Here is a 15,772-nt window from a genome sequence, read left to right as displayed (position 1 = left end):
AGTCAACTTCGTTTCTCCCTTATGATAAATATATCAGCCAAGATATAGGTGGGCACAACACTATCCACTGTCTACACAGCTCACAACTACTCATTACTTTTAATACATTTTATTTTATTTTTTAAAGATCTTATTTATTTATTTGACAGACAGAGATCACAAGTAGGCAGAGAGACAGGCAGAGAGAGAGGGGGAAGCAGGCTCCCCACTGAGCAGAGAGCCCGATGCGGGGCTCGCTCCCAGGACCCCAGGATCATGACCTGAGCCGAAGGCAGAGGCTTTAACCCACTGAGCCACCCAGGCGCCCCTACTCGTTTCTTATAGTAAGTTCGTCCCATCTGGAATAGTCTGTACAGAAGCCTGTTTGGTCTCATTAGTTCTATTTCCTGGAGAACTTTTTAAAAGCAGGGTTAAAAGGACAAACAACAGCCCTAATGCTTGCTGCACTTGATCTTGAGACTATAGATGATGTATATAATCCTTTTTCTCAACCATATATTGTATATTCCTCTCACCCTCAGCTAGCAAAAGACAGACTCATCTATAGGTCAGACTTTACTCTAGAGTAACATGTGCTGACAGCACTGTTTCAGGTCTCCCTCCACCCAATCCTACTTCCTCTTTTTTCCTTCCACAAGTGTTACTCCCAATACATCTTTGGTACTCCTAATTCTATCTTGACAGCAGCTGCCTGGAGGGCCCAACTAACACAACTGACATAGTGGTAACAGAAATAGTCTAAGAAAGCGGGCAGTGAGATGTGGTCTGGGGACAGAATCAATGTTTGGCTTGCAGTGAGGACACTATCCTGGGTTGTGTTGGAAGATAATCTCTGCCACTAGATGGGGACCAATTGCTAAAACTCACCAGTGTCGACTTGAGAGAATTTTTCAGTGGGATGAAATGCCATGGCATTAGCAATAATCCAGGTATTTAAAATGTAAGGAAGATGTGGTCCATATAGACTATGGAGTATTATGCCTCCATCAGAAAGGATGAATACCCAACTTTTGTATCAACATGGACGGGACTGGAAGAGATTATGCTGAGTGAAATAAGTCAAGCAGAGAGAGTCAATTATCATATGGTTTCACTTATTTGTGGAGCATAACAAATAGCATGGAGGACATAGGGAGATGGAGAGGAGAAGGGAGTTGAGGGAAATTGGAAGGGGTGATGAACCATGAGAGACTACAGACTCTGAAAAACAATCTGAGGGTTTTGAAGGGGCAGGGGTTGGAGGTTGGGGGAACCAGGTGGTGGGTATTATGGAGGCACATATGGCATGGAGCACTGGGTATGGTGCATAAACAATGAATTCTGTTATGCTGAAAAGAAATTAATAAAAAAATATGAAAAAAAAATAAAATGTTTAAGCAAAAATGTATACAAGGACAAGGACATTTGCTGTTAAGATATGCTGGTGCCCTAGAGAGCAATAAAAAAAAAAGATACTAGCAGTTAACGAACAGTGGGGAACTAAGTATGAAGATCAGAGGATCTCTTTGGTAGCTTACAAAGAGGCCCTTGTATTTTACAATAGGAGACAAGAAGCTGAAGACCAGACTGAGAACATAGTAGTGGCAGGACTTCTCCTTGGCACTACTGACATTTTGAGCTGAATAGTTCCTTGTTGTTCTAAATATTGTAGAACATTGAGTGGTCCCCTAGTGCTTACCCACTAGATATCAGCAGTACCCCCACCCTATCATGATAATAAAAATTGACTCCAGAGATTGCCAAATATATCCTATAGGGTAAGATAGCCTCCTGTTAAGAACTGCTGAGTTAGAGTCACCGAGCTTCAAAGATAACTGAATTTTCAGTCTAGGTATATATGTTATGCAAACCCAGGGACTTAATTAGGGTTAGGAAATCCTGGGACTCTGACATAAGAGATGGGTACATATGGTTGTATATTCTAGATATTTTGGATCCCCAGACTCCATTGGACCTTCATAAATAGCAGAGATGACCCATCATTCTCTATTAAGAGCTAGTACTTTTTGCCCAACCATTCCTGTTCCAGAAGATACTGCAGAAGCCTTTCTACACAGAGCAATAGGGATCCAATCAAAATTTGCCACACCTTTTCTCCTGGCTACCAGGAGGATAAATAGGATAAGTATGTCACAGAATAATCCATCTGGAGACATACTGAGCATGATATTATACCTCAAAGTAGTTTTAAGAATTAGCCATAATGTAGGAGCTGAAGGAATATTTACCTGTGTAATTAGATTTTCAAGGTGTCTGACCAAGGAGACTAGATCATAAGACTAGATAAGGAAGAGTTACTGACTTGGGGACACTCTCCCAGAATATTGGATTTAATACTGTATCAAGAACTCCAGGGAATGGTGCAAACTTACTGCTAGGATGCATCCCAAAGCCTAGGAGAAAGCAATGTCCCATACTGAACAGTGTTGAAATGTCATGGTAAGCAGTGGGCAAAAACTAATAGGCTTAAGGAAGTGGGAATGCAGGAGTGGACAAAATGGGGCCAGACCTACCAGAGGATTATATTCCACAGCAAGGCTATCAGGAAAATGTTGGTAAGAGGAGTAACAGTGTGTCTCAGAAGTTCAGTGGTGGTTTTCCTCTGCAGGTTATGGCTGATGGTGGGAAAGGTTGTCATGGAGCTTGTTGATACTGATGGGGAAGATGGAGACAAGAAGCAATAGTGGTTGAATGAGGCTTAATGTGAGGTTCAATGGCCAGAAGCCAGGGATTCACAATAATTTTAATGACCAGCCAGGTCAGAGGTGCAGCTGAGGGGACTTGATCCCTAGAGAGTTATGGAAATGATTTATAGAACATAGTGTTCTTAGGGACAGAATAGATGGGCCACCAATGGAAGCACTATTTAATACATATAATAAAAACAGCCAGAATTGATTAGCAGGAGGCTAAGAATATCACCTCAATAAAAAATCAAGGAACCTTGTACAGTTCTTGAGCCAGAGCCAGATTTCAGACCCATAACCCACTGACTGCAGAGATGGTGAAGTCTCTTCTCTGGCAAGAAGAAACCTGCAGTACTGTGGCAAGCATGTACTGTGATGTTTCCTCTGGTTCTTTCTTAAAGGGACTTCTGTTTGTTTACTTTGGTGATTTTATACTGGGAAATGGGAAATAACCAGACATTTGAAGGAATACTGGGCATAGGCTCTGGTTTGATACTGATATTCAGAGACCCAAAACATCATCTTTACCCCCAGTTAAAGAGGGACACATGAAAGCGAGCCAGGTGATAAATAAAGTACTGTTCAAAGTCTGGCTTACAATGAGTCCAATTGGCCCACAGACCCTCCTGGTGGCTATTTCTGTAGTCCCCAAAGATATACTTAGTATTGGAATATCCCCCTATCTTTGGGTCACTAGTCTATGGGGGAAAAATACAGTGGCCAAGGCCAAATGTAAGCCTCTGAAACTGCCTTACTCTCATGCAATGTAGTAGATAAAAAACAGTAGTACACCCCATGGTAAGGGATAGTAAAGATTAGTGCCACACTTAGAGACATGAAAGACACAGGAGTGGGGCACCTGGGTGGCACAGCTGGTTAAGCATCCGACTCTTGGTTTTGGCTCAGGTCATGATCTCAGGGTTGTGAGATTGAGCCCTGTGTTGGGCTCCACATTCAGCAGGGAGTCTACTTGAGAATCTCTCTCCCTCTACCCCTCCTGTTTGTGCACTCTCTATCTCTCTCTGTTCCTCTCAAATAAATAAATAAATCTGAAAATAAAAAGACAGGAGTGGTGGTACCTTTCATAGCTCCATTTAATTTGGCAGTCTGGCTCATAGAAACCCCAGAGATCCTGGACAATGACTGAAGACCACTGCAAACTCAAACCAAGTAATATAGATTACAGCTGTTGTGTCAGCCATGGTATCATTAGTATTCCAAAAGGGAAAAAATTCCAGATCACAGTTAGTTTGCACGAATGTAGATGTATCCTATGGCACAACAACTGCACTTAGGGCTACCACTTGGCTAAGTTTGTGTAGTCCATTGGCATTCATCATGATCCATCCAGTTTTTATAGGTGCTGTACTTGTGAATTAAATGAGGGTATAATGGAGATGACCACCTCTGCATTCTTTAAGTCTTTGAGGATGGCACCAATCTCTACCATTTCTCATGCAAGATGAAGAACTGCTATTGATTAACTATTTGTCAGACGTGTTTCAGTGATGGGGAAAATTAGCAATGAGTGATGTAGTTGTCAACCATCTGCAATTGATGTTGTCAGTAGTTGTAGGATACTCATAAGAACACTTTAAAAATTTTTATTTGAATATCATTGATACATAATGTTGCACAATTAGTTTCAGGTATAAAAAACAGTGATTTAACTTCTCTATACATTATGCTATGCTCACCGCAAGTGTAGCTACCATCTGTCACCATATAATGCTATTTACAATATCACTGACCATATTTCCTATGCTGTGCCCTTTATTCCCATAACTTATTAATTCTATAACTGGAAGCCTGTCTCTCCCACTCCTTCACCCATTTTGCCCAACCCTCAAACCCCCTTTTCCCTGGCAACCTGTAAGGACTCTAAGAGTTCTGGGTGGAGCACCACAGTATCCACCAAAATAACCAGAATAGCACATCAATAGTATAGTACATCAGTGTGTGTGTGTGTGTGTGTGTGTGTGTGTGTGTGTGTGTGTGTTAAGAAGAGTTTTTCCTTCCATATGTGGAATCAAGATGACATAGCTTTCTGTGTGGTTCTGAGTTTTTGATGTAGTTTAGATAACAGGTTAATGGGACAAGAAGCTCGAGAACATTGCTGTTCTTAATCTCAAGGGGCCATTCTACAAGGAATTGGATACTGGGATTCCTACTTCATAACCCCTCTTACATTTTCACAACTCTGGTAGCTGAGTCCTAAACTCTGCTTTTGTCTTTGATTTTTGGTGTGAATTACTTGGCTAATTTATCTGTATTATCTCCATTGATTTTGGCAACAATTCTATAGGATAGCTAGGGTATTAAGTCTTACCCTTATTCTGCAGATGGGGGAATGAGGAATGAGAAGTTAAATGATTTTCCCAGGTTAAGGCTCAAAAAAAGGTTGTGTTAAGTCAATGCTCCAAAGTGTGGTTTGGAACATCTGCATGTGAATTGCCTGGGCTTTGTAGGAGCCAATGGCAGGCCACCCCAAAATATGCCACTTTGGCATATTGATTATTTTAAGTTAAAACTTATTTAAGAAACACCCAGTGCAAGAAGAAGTTCTGACTACCCCTCTCCGCTTTGACTCCAGAAAGCAGGAAGTAAATCTCCCATGTGAAATTTACCCTCCCTGTACCAGGAGGTAAAGGGACATCCTTATTGCCAGAGGTAAGAAATTTAGAGCCAAGAAGGCTATATAAACAACCCTTGTTACTTTTTATTAATTTACTACCTCAGTCCAAATTCTGCTTAGAATCTCTTACTACTTGGAGCTCTTGAACATGCGTTCTTTATCCTGTCAATTCCTCAAAGATTTATTATTCTTTTGTTTAAGAAGTATAAAAACTGCCTGCCTTCATCATTTCTTTGGGTCTCAATATCATTATTGGGCCTCTGTGTGCATGTAAGTAAACTCTTTTTTTCTCCTGTTAATCCATCTCATGTCAATTTAATCCTTAGACTAGCTAGAAGACACTTAAAGGTAAAGAAATTTTTTCTTTCCCAACAGCTTCTTGTTAGACTGATAAAACTCAATACCTAAAAAACAAATAATCCAATTAAAAAATGGGTAAAAGACATGAACAGACATTTGTCCAAAGAAGATATCCAGATGGCAGAGAGACACATAAAAATTTGCTCTACATCACTGATTATCAGGGAAATGCAATCAAAACTATGATGAGATATTACCTCATACCTGTAAGAATGGTTAAAATCAACAACACAAGAAACAACAGGTGTTGGTGAGGATGTGGAGACAAAGGAACACTCATGCACTGTTGACGGGAATGGAAAGGTTGCCGCCATTGTGGAAAACATGGAGCTTCCTCAAAAAATTAAAATAGAACTCTCCTACAATCCAGGAATTGCACTACTGGGTATTTACCCCCAAAATACAAAAGCACTATTTCAAAGGGATACATGCACCTCTATGTTTATTGCATCATTATTTAAAATAGCCAATCTATGGAAGCAGCACAAGTGTCCATCAATTGATGAATGGGTAAAGGTGGTATGTCAACTTTTCTTTGAAATGAAATGAAATCTTGCCATTTTCAACAACGTGGTTAGAGCTAAAGAGTGCAATGCTGAGCAAAACAAGTCAGTCAGAGAAAGACAAATACCATATGATCTCAGTCATATGCGGAATTTAAGAAATAAAATAAATGAGCAAAGTTAAGGAAAAAAAAGAGACAAACCAAGAACCAGGCTCTTAGCTATAGAGAACAAACTGATGGTTACCAGAAGGGAGTAGGTGGGGGGATGGAGGAAATAGGGGATGGGGATTAAAGAGTACACTTATTATGATTTAAAAAAAAAAAATTCAAGGCCTCATCTCCTCTATGTTAACTCATCATTTGTGGATCAGAAAATTTGCATTATATAAAGCATTCTGCTTATTCTTATGGACATCAAAATTGGAGAACACACCCTTTTATATAGCCTTGCTACTCAAAATTTTTAGGTAGTGACTGACAGAATGTTAGAAATGCAGAATCTCAGGCTCCACCTCACAATTACTGAATCAGATTTGCATTTTAACAAGATCTCCAGGTTATTTTTATGCAAAACAAAATTTGAGAACCTTTGTTCTATAGCAGCTTAACTTTTGCTGGGCTCCACCTCCAGAGTTTCTAATCAGTGATTCTGGAGTGGGGCTGGAGAATTTGCATTTCTAATGAGTTCCCAGATGATGCTGATGCTTTTGGGAAAGGGACCACACTTTAAAAACACTGCTCTAAGATAGTGGTTTTCAAATATGACCGTTCATTAAAATCAGGGAGTTTAAAAAAGACCTAGATGCTCAGGCCTCTCCCAAGAATCAGAATATCTAGCAATGGGGCCCAGGCATGTGGAACTTTAAAACGTCTCAGATGATTACAATATGCAATGAGGTTGAAAACTCCTGCTTTATAATAAAGGAACCCAGAACTTCATTCTAAGAGCATGTACATTCGACTATGATATACCACTTCTTTGCAAAACAAAGAATCTTGTGTGATTACCTCAGAGTGAACAATATAAAGTCCATTTATTGATTGGTGAGTACAGAATTCCTAAATGGAGGCTTTTTTATGTTCTTTGACCAAACTTACTAGCTAGAAGGCTATATTTCTAATAGGTCTCTGTTTTCTCCTTCTCGTTCCTTATTTGAACCCGTAACTTCCCATCTACTACTTGAGTAAGCTGTCAGCTCAATACTTACTACTCCTTACTTTTTATTCTTGTATTTTCTATGACTTCATCTTCATTTCCCTTCAGCTTGTTTGATTGCTTAAGTGAGAGGGTGTAGGTGTGTATTTAATATAATTCAGATCCTGCCCTCTCACCCCCAGGCAGCCTCATCAGTCACTGTTAAATAAAATTCATATCCAAAAGCTCCATTCCAAATTATTTGAAGAATTTCAGTTGGCAATTATCTTTAGAATTTTATTGACTCTGTCAGTGCACATATTCTACGTTGACCCATGCAAGTGTATGCTTACAGTTTCTCTGTAATCTTTTCATATGCTATTCTGGAATATAGAAATAATTTTGAAATAATTTCATAATATCTAGAACACAGAAATAATTTTGTAGGAAGGAATGACTTTCCTCAGAAGCTATAAGATCACAAGAGAGTATGCTTGTGTATGTTGGGGTGTGGAGACAGAGGAAGGGAGGAGTAGGGAGTGTATATTAGGAATCTGGATGCAGGAGGCAATAAGGGGACAGGTGGGGAGACAGCTGGGGACTCCAGTCCCAGAGCTGGGTCAGGGAGGGGATGTTGGTGCGGTTGCTCTCCAACTGCTAGGGATTCTTGAAAACCCAAGGGAGGGGATGTGGTAGCACTACTGGCTTGGAGAGCTGCCAATGAAACTTTGAGATCTATTAGCATTCTAGTAGCTGGACATCCTGACTCCCAGACACAAGTCTGTGACTTTGTTTACTATGTGAGCTGGAAGTCATCATGTAACTCCAAAGTCTGACTCCATAGCTAGAAATTGTGTGTGTGTGTGTGTGTGTGTGTGTGTGTGTGTGTGTAGCTGGAGAAATAACTTTCTTTTCTGAGACTTGGGAAGAGTCTGAGTAGGTTATCATGAGATTCTTCCTGAGCATAATGGCCATCATGGCAGAGCTGCTTAGTTTTGATTTTCATTAAGATAGGAGGGCTGTGTCAAAGCCAGGCAACTGTACCTTCCTCACTGTTCCAAGGGATTAGGAGAATTGCAACATTATTGTCAATGCATAGTCAATGCCACTATCTTTCCCAGCTATATTTTAAGAGATAAAAGAGGATTCCGGGAATATTGCTTAATGTTAACGTATTCTATATTCTGGCCAATATAAAAGAAAAGAAAACAAAAACTAGATGTCCTTTTCTGTGATCTCTGGTCCTTGCTTCTATGACTCCATTACTGGTGGCCACTGTGGTCCTTTCAGATAACACAAGATTGGATTAAAATGCAAGACTGGGCTTAGAGTTAAAACCCCTTTGAATTACACTATTTTATTTAAGGAGCATAATTACAAATATGATTATCTTGTAGTCAGTTTCTGGTTTCAATATGTGCCACATGAAAGCCAGATGTGTATACTTGTGCAAAGAGCTCAGGAGACTGATTTATCATGGCAGCTCAAATGTTTACAGCTTGCGCTCTGTACTTGAGTGGATTTTCTTTGGAGAGAATTGACTCAATGCATTTGAATACATTTTTGTTTGTGATTGGTTGTGTAGTAGGGAATTCAAGCTCAATTTGGATAAGAATCTTACTCTTTGAATTAATTCTCTAGTCTGCCATTCAGCTACAACTTGCTTGCAATCCTCTGTATGCCCTCTCACTTACCTCTTTAATCATTCTTACTAATAGGTACTTGAAGGCTTTAGGGAAATATTGGATTTTTGTTGAGCTGTATTTGTAATTTTTCATTTTCCAGTCTCCTCAGCTGTAAAACAAGATTGGTGAAAATGCACATATGTCAATGTGGCTGATAAATGCTTTATAAATTGAGTTAAAAGCTAACGCGATGCCTGAAAATAGCAATCCTTAGAAAATATTAAAATACATTCACTACATTTTCTTATCCCTACAATACCAAACTATGATTTCCTGGAGAATAGGGTCCATGTTTTCTGTGTCTTTGGAAACTACCGGGGCACCGAATAAAACAATTTGCACAAAAGATCCTTTAGATAACAAGTAGATGTATCTGTGCAACCTGACCTAAGTCAATCTGTTGGTCAAACAGTTGTAGGGGTTTCTTGGTAGATCTGAGTAGCTTCAGAAAATTAAAGGTGCATGGGAGCTATATATCTCCTCCCCTCTAACCTTGCTCCCAGGTGGTATGTTATAATGAAAGCAAGTCTCAGACCACATTCTGGTACATGTGCAAACGTTTATTAATGAGCGGGCCCAAACACAGTTGCACAATCTATTTCTGTAAGCACTTCTTACTCTCTGTCCCCTTAGGACCCCTAGGCACTTAGTCAAAGTACTTCGCATGAAAGATTCTCTCTGAGGCAAAGACAGGTATTAGGAAGGCAGAGTCTGTTACCATGTTCATAGGCTCAGGTGACAGAATTCCTCATTTAGAGTTCTAGATCTATGGTGCTACTTTGAAAGTGTAAAGCTGCTGGCTTTGACAAATTATTCAATCTCCTTCAGGAAAAGCTTGAGGTTGACACTTTCTAGATACCCACATATCCTCATGCCAACAAGTCAAGCCTTTGGTGCAGATTGAGATGGCTGTATTCTGGAAAGTTGGTAGTAGCACCCTATGGCATGAGGACCTCTGAAATAGGGTCCCTTAGATGCTAACTCACCAACTCCAGAGTTTGCATTCCTGATTAGGGCACTTCCAAAGGTAACAATAGAACCTAGGATGTAGGAGAAAGTCAATTTACACACGATCTATGCTGAAATTTCTAAAATCAAATTACGAACAGTATAGAAATGTTTCTCTCTCGTCCCTTGCCTCAAATATCCACCAAAATGACACTTGTTTTAGGATCAGTGATTCTGATGGGCTCTGCCTTTATAATCTGGGGGGAGGAGTCTCAAAACATGTCTAAAGATGGCAGACCTGTACTTCCTTTTCTATCTGAATGTGGGTTTTGTTTGAGATCACCTCCTAATGGCTCCTTTTGGAGGCAGAGAGTCTTGTTGGCTCTCATAAATTGTAGTTATGTTCCTTGGACATATTGCACACGTAAAGCAAACTGCCCCAGTTATACAGACCCGCAAGACCAACAAGGCTGATGGAAAGTGAAAAGTCCCATTACCTACAAGCAATGGTTTTGTGTTCTGATGCTATGTGTCTCTGACCAAGTTCTCCTGTGGCTCCAGAAATACAGATCAGAGATCTACAAACTATGGCCCTAAGGCCAAATCTGCCCTGCTGCTTTTATTCATTTTACTGGTAAAGAAAGTTTTATTGGAACATGGAACATAGTATACTGTCTGTTTCTGCTTTTACACTACGATGGCAGAGTTTAGTAGCTGAGACAGAGATGGTATATGGCCTGCAATGCCACGTATTTTTTAAAATTATTTTTTATTTTTTTATTAACATATAATGTATTATTAGCCCCAGGGGTACAGGTGTGTGAATCACCAGGTTTACACACTTCACAGCACTCACCATAGCACATGCCTTCCCCAGTGTCCATAACCCCACCACCCTCTCCTTACTCCCCTCCCCCCACAACCCTCAGTTTGTTTTGTGAGATTAAGAGTCTATGATGGTGGGACGCCTGGGTGGCTCAGTTGGTTAAGCAGCTGCCTTCGGCTCAGGTCATGATCCTGGCGTCCTGGGATCGAGTCCCACATCGGGCTCCTTGTTCTGTGGGGAGCCTGCTTCTGCCTCTGCCTGCCAATCTGTCTGCCTGTGCTCGCTCTCTCTCCCTCTCTCTCTCTGACAAATAAATAAAATAAAAATCTTTAAAAAAAAAAAAAAAAAAGAGTCTATGATGGTTTGTCTCCCTCCGATCCCATCTTGTTTCATTAATTCTTTTCCTATCCCCCAAAACCCCCATGTTGCCTCTCAACTTCCTCATATCAGGGAGATCATATGATAGTTGTCTTTCTCTGATTGACTTATTTCGCTCAGCATAATACCCTAATACGTGGAACCATCCACGTCGTCACAAATGGCAAGATCTCATTTCTTTTGATGGCTACATAGTATTCCATTGTGTGTGTGTGTGTGTGTGTGTGTGTACACACCACATCTTCTTTATCCATTCATCTGTTGATGGACATCTAGGTTCTTTCACTTGGTTTTACAGAAAAAGTTTGCAGACTCCTGGTGCAGAGTATAGTAGAGTAGTAAAAAGCATGCCCTTGTGCTTCAGTTTCCTCACCTTTCAATGGGGATCTAGTCTGATGCACCTTATAGAGTGTTGTGATTGAATTATTGAGGCACGTAAAACAACTGAAGCAGTGTCTGAAACAATGTGCTCAGTAAATGTTAGTTGTTAAACGAGAGCACTTGCGAAAACTTCACATTGCATTCTTTGTGGACGTTTTCCTGAAAAACCCCTTATGTTTGCCTACTGGTTGTCTTTTGTCTTCCTCTTCATTTCTCCAGAGAGTGAGCCTTGGTCCCACTCATGAAAACTTCCCACCATCTCCATCAGGCATTGGATGTGTCATCCCCAACAGACCAATGGGTACCATTCAAAGTCTTTCTCTTTCTCTTCCAAAACTGCACTGCAAAAGCATCTACTTTTATCCTACCCTCTTCCTAATTTACTCGATCTTCCAGCTTTTATTGAGGTATAATTAACAAATAAAATTGTTTATATCTAAGAGGTACAAGGGTAATGTTCCAATATGTGTATATACTGCGAAACGATTGCCATAATCAAGCTAATGACCATATCCATCACCTCACATAAAAACATGAATGATTTTTTTGTAGGGAGAACACTGAAGTTCAACTCTCTTAACAGTGTTGTATTAGCCAATGGATGTGCTGCCCATTCTGTCATACCTGTAGAAAAGTGTTTCCAACATGTGAAAAAGATGGTTGTTTAAAAAAAAAAACTCTCTTAGCAAATTTCAAGTATATAATACAGTACTACTAACTATAGTTACAAACACATTAGATCTCTAGAATGCACCCACCTTATAACTGAAACTTTGTACCTTTTGACCAACATCTCCCCCTTCCCCTTTCCTCAGCCTCTGGCAACTACCACTCCACTCTCTGCGATCATGTGGTATTTTTCTTTATGAGTCTGGCTTATTCACTTAGCTTGATGTCCATTACTCTTTCCCTTCCTTTTGTCCCAACAGTGATTTACAACCTAGCTCATGTTTTGATGGAATGGGTCAGTAACTCAAATACAGCTTTGACCTGTGGTAGATTTAGAAATGTGTTGGAAGTTGTGATTTTTCACATCAGTGTTTGGGGTCCAGACATAGTGTGTGTGTGTGTGTGTGTGAGTGTGTGTAGGTGGGGGGAGAGGTTGGGGATGGGATTCAATGCCCCTAGTTGGGAGTGTGAAACTCCTCTTGATAGGGAATTCCAGGTTGTGGATGACACAGATCTATTTCTGGAGCTGGGGCCGGAGTGTGGTAATCAGACCGGAAATGATTAAAGACTTTCTTTAAGGACAATGGCTTCCACAGGTAAGAGGCCGGTGGGTGAGCAGGCCGATACTGCCAGACTGCTTTATTCTACACATTAATAAGCTTGCGGGAGATTTGCTCAACTCTTCCCAAGTCATCAGACCTTGTTACGGTCCAGATCAGTGGCTGTAGCTCAGTGGGAAGCTTGTGATTTTAACAGTTTTTATTCCCTACTTTCAACTGATGCTTGAAAAATATTTGTAGCTCAGGGAGATGTGCAACTTTATGAAGGATTACAGATTCTGTATACCAGCTCTGAAAAGAAGTGGTTAGTCAGGGAAAGGCAGGCACTGAGATGTAAAGCAGCCAAGGGGTGGGAGCTGAGATGTTAATATTTTTGTAGAAAAGAGAGGTTTCTGAGGACCAGCCGTATCTCAATGCATTGATAGATTTTATTTAAACAGTATATGCTCTGCTGACCTATGAGCTGTCAGGGCTCCCCTCCTGTTCCCCTGTGTTAGAGCAGTCAAAGAGCTGCTGACTCAGGGAAGCTGAAAACAATGAACTGACCTATTTATTCCTTCACGTTGCTTATCCCTGCCCCTGGCCTTATCGAAAACAGAATTTCATCGCTAAAGATAATTAGCCTGTTCTCTCCAACCCTGTAGTGTATTCCTGGTGAAAAATCACTTGCCTCTAAATCTCAGCCCTTTTTTCTCCTTCTGGAGGCACTTCTCCCCAGTGAGGCCAGAGGAATTATGCTAAGAATAGTAGTAGCCAGAAAAGAAAGGGCTGTTAAAGTCCTTTTTCAGGTATGACCAATGGGTAGCATGTGGTCAAGAATACACCCTCTAACCCAGGTGCAAAATTCCAGCGTATGCTGCATTCCTAATCTTGGTTCTCTATTTTTTAGAGAATGCTAATTGTAGGTGTTTAATAATTTGGGGGGAATCCATGCATTTATAACTTGCACACAGAAAGGAAAGTCTAGGCACTTTGAAGAGGATGCTTATTTATTTCATTTTATATTCTGCACACCTTAGCTTCTGATTCTGATTGCATTTCCATGGGACTTTGGAAGGGATGTTGTTTTCCCAGCTGCACGGTCTGGCACTCCTAAGATGCACACTTAAGCCTCTTTTGGCAGCTTCTCTACCTCAGTACAGTTTGCCCATATTTATGACTGCTTTTCTCTCCCTTATGCTCCTTACCTTGCCACTAAATTGTGTGTGTGGGTGAGAAGATCCATGCTTAAGATGATAAATAATGGGGGATTTATTTTTTAGCTGAAAGATCATTCTCAGATAAATCTTCGGTTCTTTATCATGGTCATGTTGATTAATTAACTGCAGTGATCCATTTTCTTATTTTTATTTTATTGCAAAAACAATGTAACAGTGCTAACACAATTTGAAAAGGAAAAAAAAAACCCACTCTCAATCCCATTATCCACAACAATTTTTTTCTTTTTTGCATATTCTCCTCCAAGTAATTCCCACAAGTATATATCTTTTTAGATAGCTGTAAGCACTGTGCGCATACAACTGTGTATTCTGCTTTTTATACTATGTATTATGTTTTAAACATTTTTGGCAAATTGGTAGATATATTTAACAACTATAAGAATTTCATGGAATAAAAGGCATACAATATACTTAGCTGCTCCCTAGACAAACAGAGATCACAAGTAGGCAGAGAGGCAGGCAGAGAGAGGAGGAAGCAGGCTCCATGCTGAGCAGGGAGCCCGATGCGGGGCTCAATCCTAGGACCCTGGGATCATCACCCGAGCCGAAGGCAGAGGCTTTAACCCACTGAGCCACCCAGGCGCCCCCAGCTGCTCCCTTTTGATTAATAAAATCTTTTCCTCTCTTTTTTTCTTTTCCTCTCTCCTCCTTTTCCTCCTCCTACTTCCCCTCTTCCTCCTTAACTTCTTCCTCCTAGTTCTTTTCCTTCTTCTCCACCTCCTCCTGCATATCATTCCTGCTCCTCCTTGCTATTATAGGTAAAAGGAAAAGCATCTTTGCATATGCATATATATATTTATAGTAAGTCATAATTCACATATATATGTATATGTATATATATATCTTTATCTATATATATACCCCTTTTGCAGAAAGCATAGATATTGTTTTTTTCCCTTAGAGATGAATGCACTATGAGAGATTCCTATAAGAGAAAAAGAAACTTGAATCTTATAACAGTCACCTAGGTACAAAAACAATAGGAGTGCATAAAAAATTAACTTTAGAAATTCTGAAGTAAGTAATGGAATATAGTTGTTGAATTATTTGACATTTTAAGAGTTTCTTTAAAATAGCCCATATGATAAATGGAACATCACAACTGAAACAAACTGTATTTGAAACACATTCACCTGCCAATGTATATGAGCACTATCTAAGTGTTGACCTATCTAAAACACTCTATAAAATATAGTTTTTAAGGGATATAAAACCTATTTTTAAAACATCATTAATAAACTGTCAAAAGAACATGCTGTAAAATGAATACAGTTTATTGAAAGATGCATGAAACATATTTTATCTTATATGCTCTAAACAGAAGCACAATCAGGTGTTAAGATGTAAGCTTCCCTTTCATAAGAAGTTCCTAGCTTCTCTGTTTTAGCCTTTTAGCTTTGAATTTTGAAGTCTTCTTTGTAGTTTCTTCTGAAACTTTTCACCAACCCTTCAGGGAAGCTCTGACAGAGTATGTGGCATGGAATGAGCAATGGTTACATGCAATGTTAAGGGAAAGAAAAACAAAAACAGAAACAATTCCCAAACAACTTTTTCTATTGAAGTTTCAGAAAAAGCTTCAAATGTTCCCAGAAAGGATTAAACTTGCCCCTGATTTTCTTGTTTCTTCTTCCTTTTCAAAATAGACTCACAGGTTTCATAGCAAATGGCTTCTTCATTAAGAATACTCTTCCGTGGGGTGCCTGGGTGGCTCAGTGGGTTAAGCCTCTGCTTTCGGCTTGGGTCATGATCTCGTGGTCCTGGGATCGAGCCCTGCATCGGGCTC

This window comes from Enhydra lutris, unplaced genomic scaffold (assembly GCF_002288905.1).
Source record: "Enhydra lutris kenyoni isolate GAN:26980312 unplaced genomic scaffold, ASM228890v2 scaffoldscaffold65, whole genome shotgun sequence".
NCBI lineage: Eukaryota > Metazoa > Chordata > Mammalia > Carnivora > Mustelidae > Enhydra > Enhydra lutris.
The sequence above is the reverse complement of the archived record's forward strand: the minus strand, read 5'-3'. Positions refer to the sequence as shown.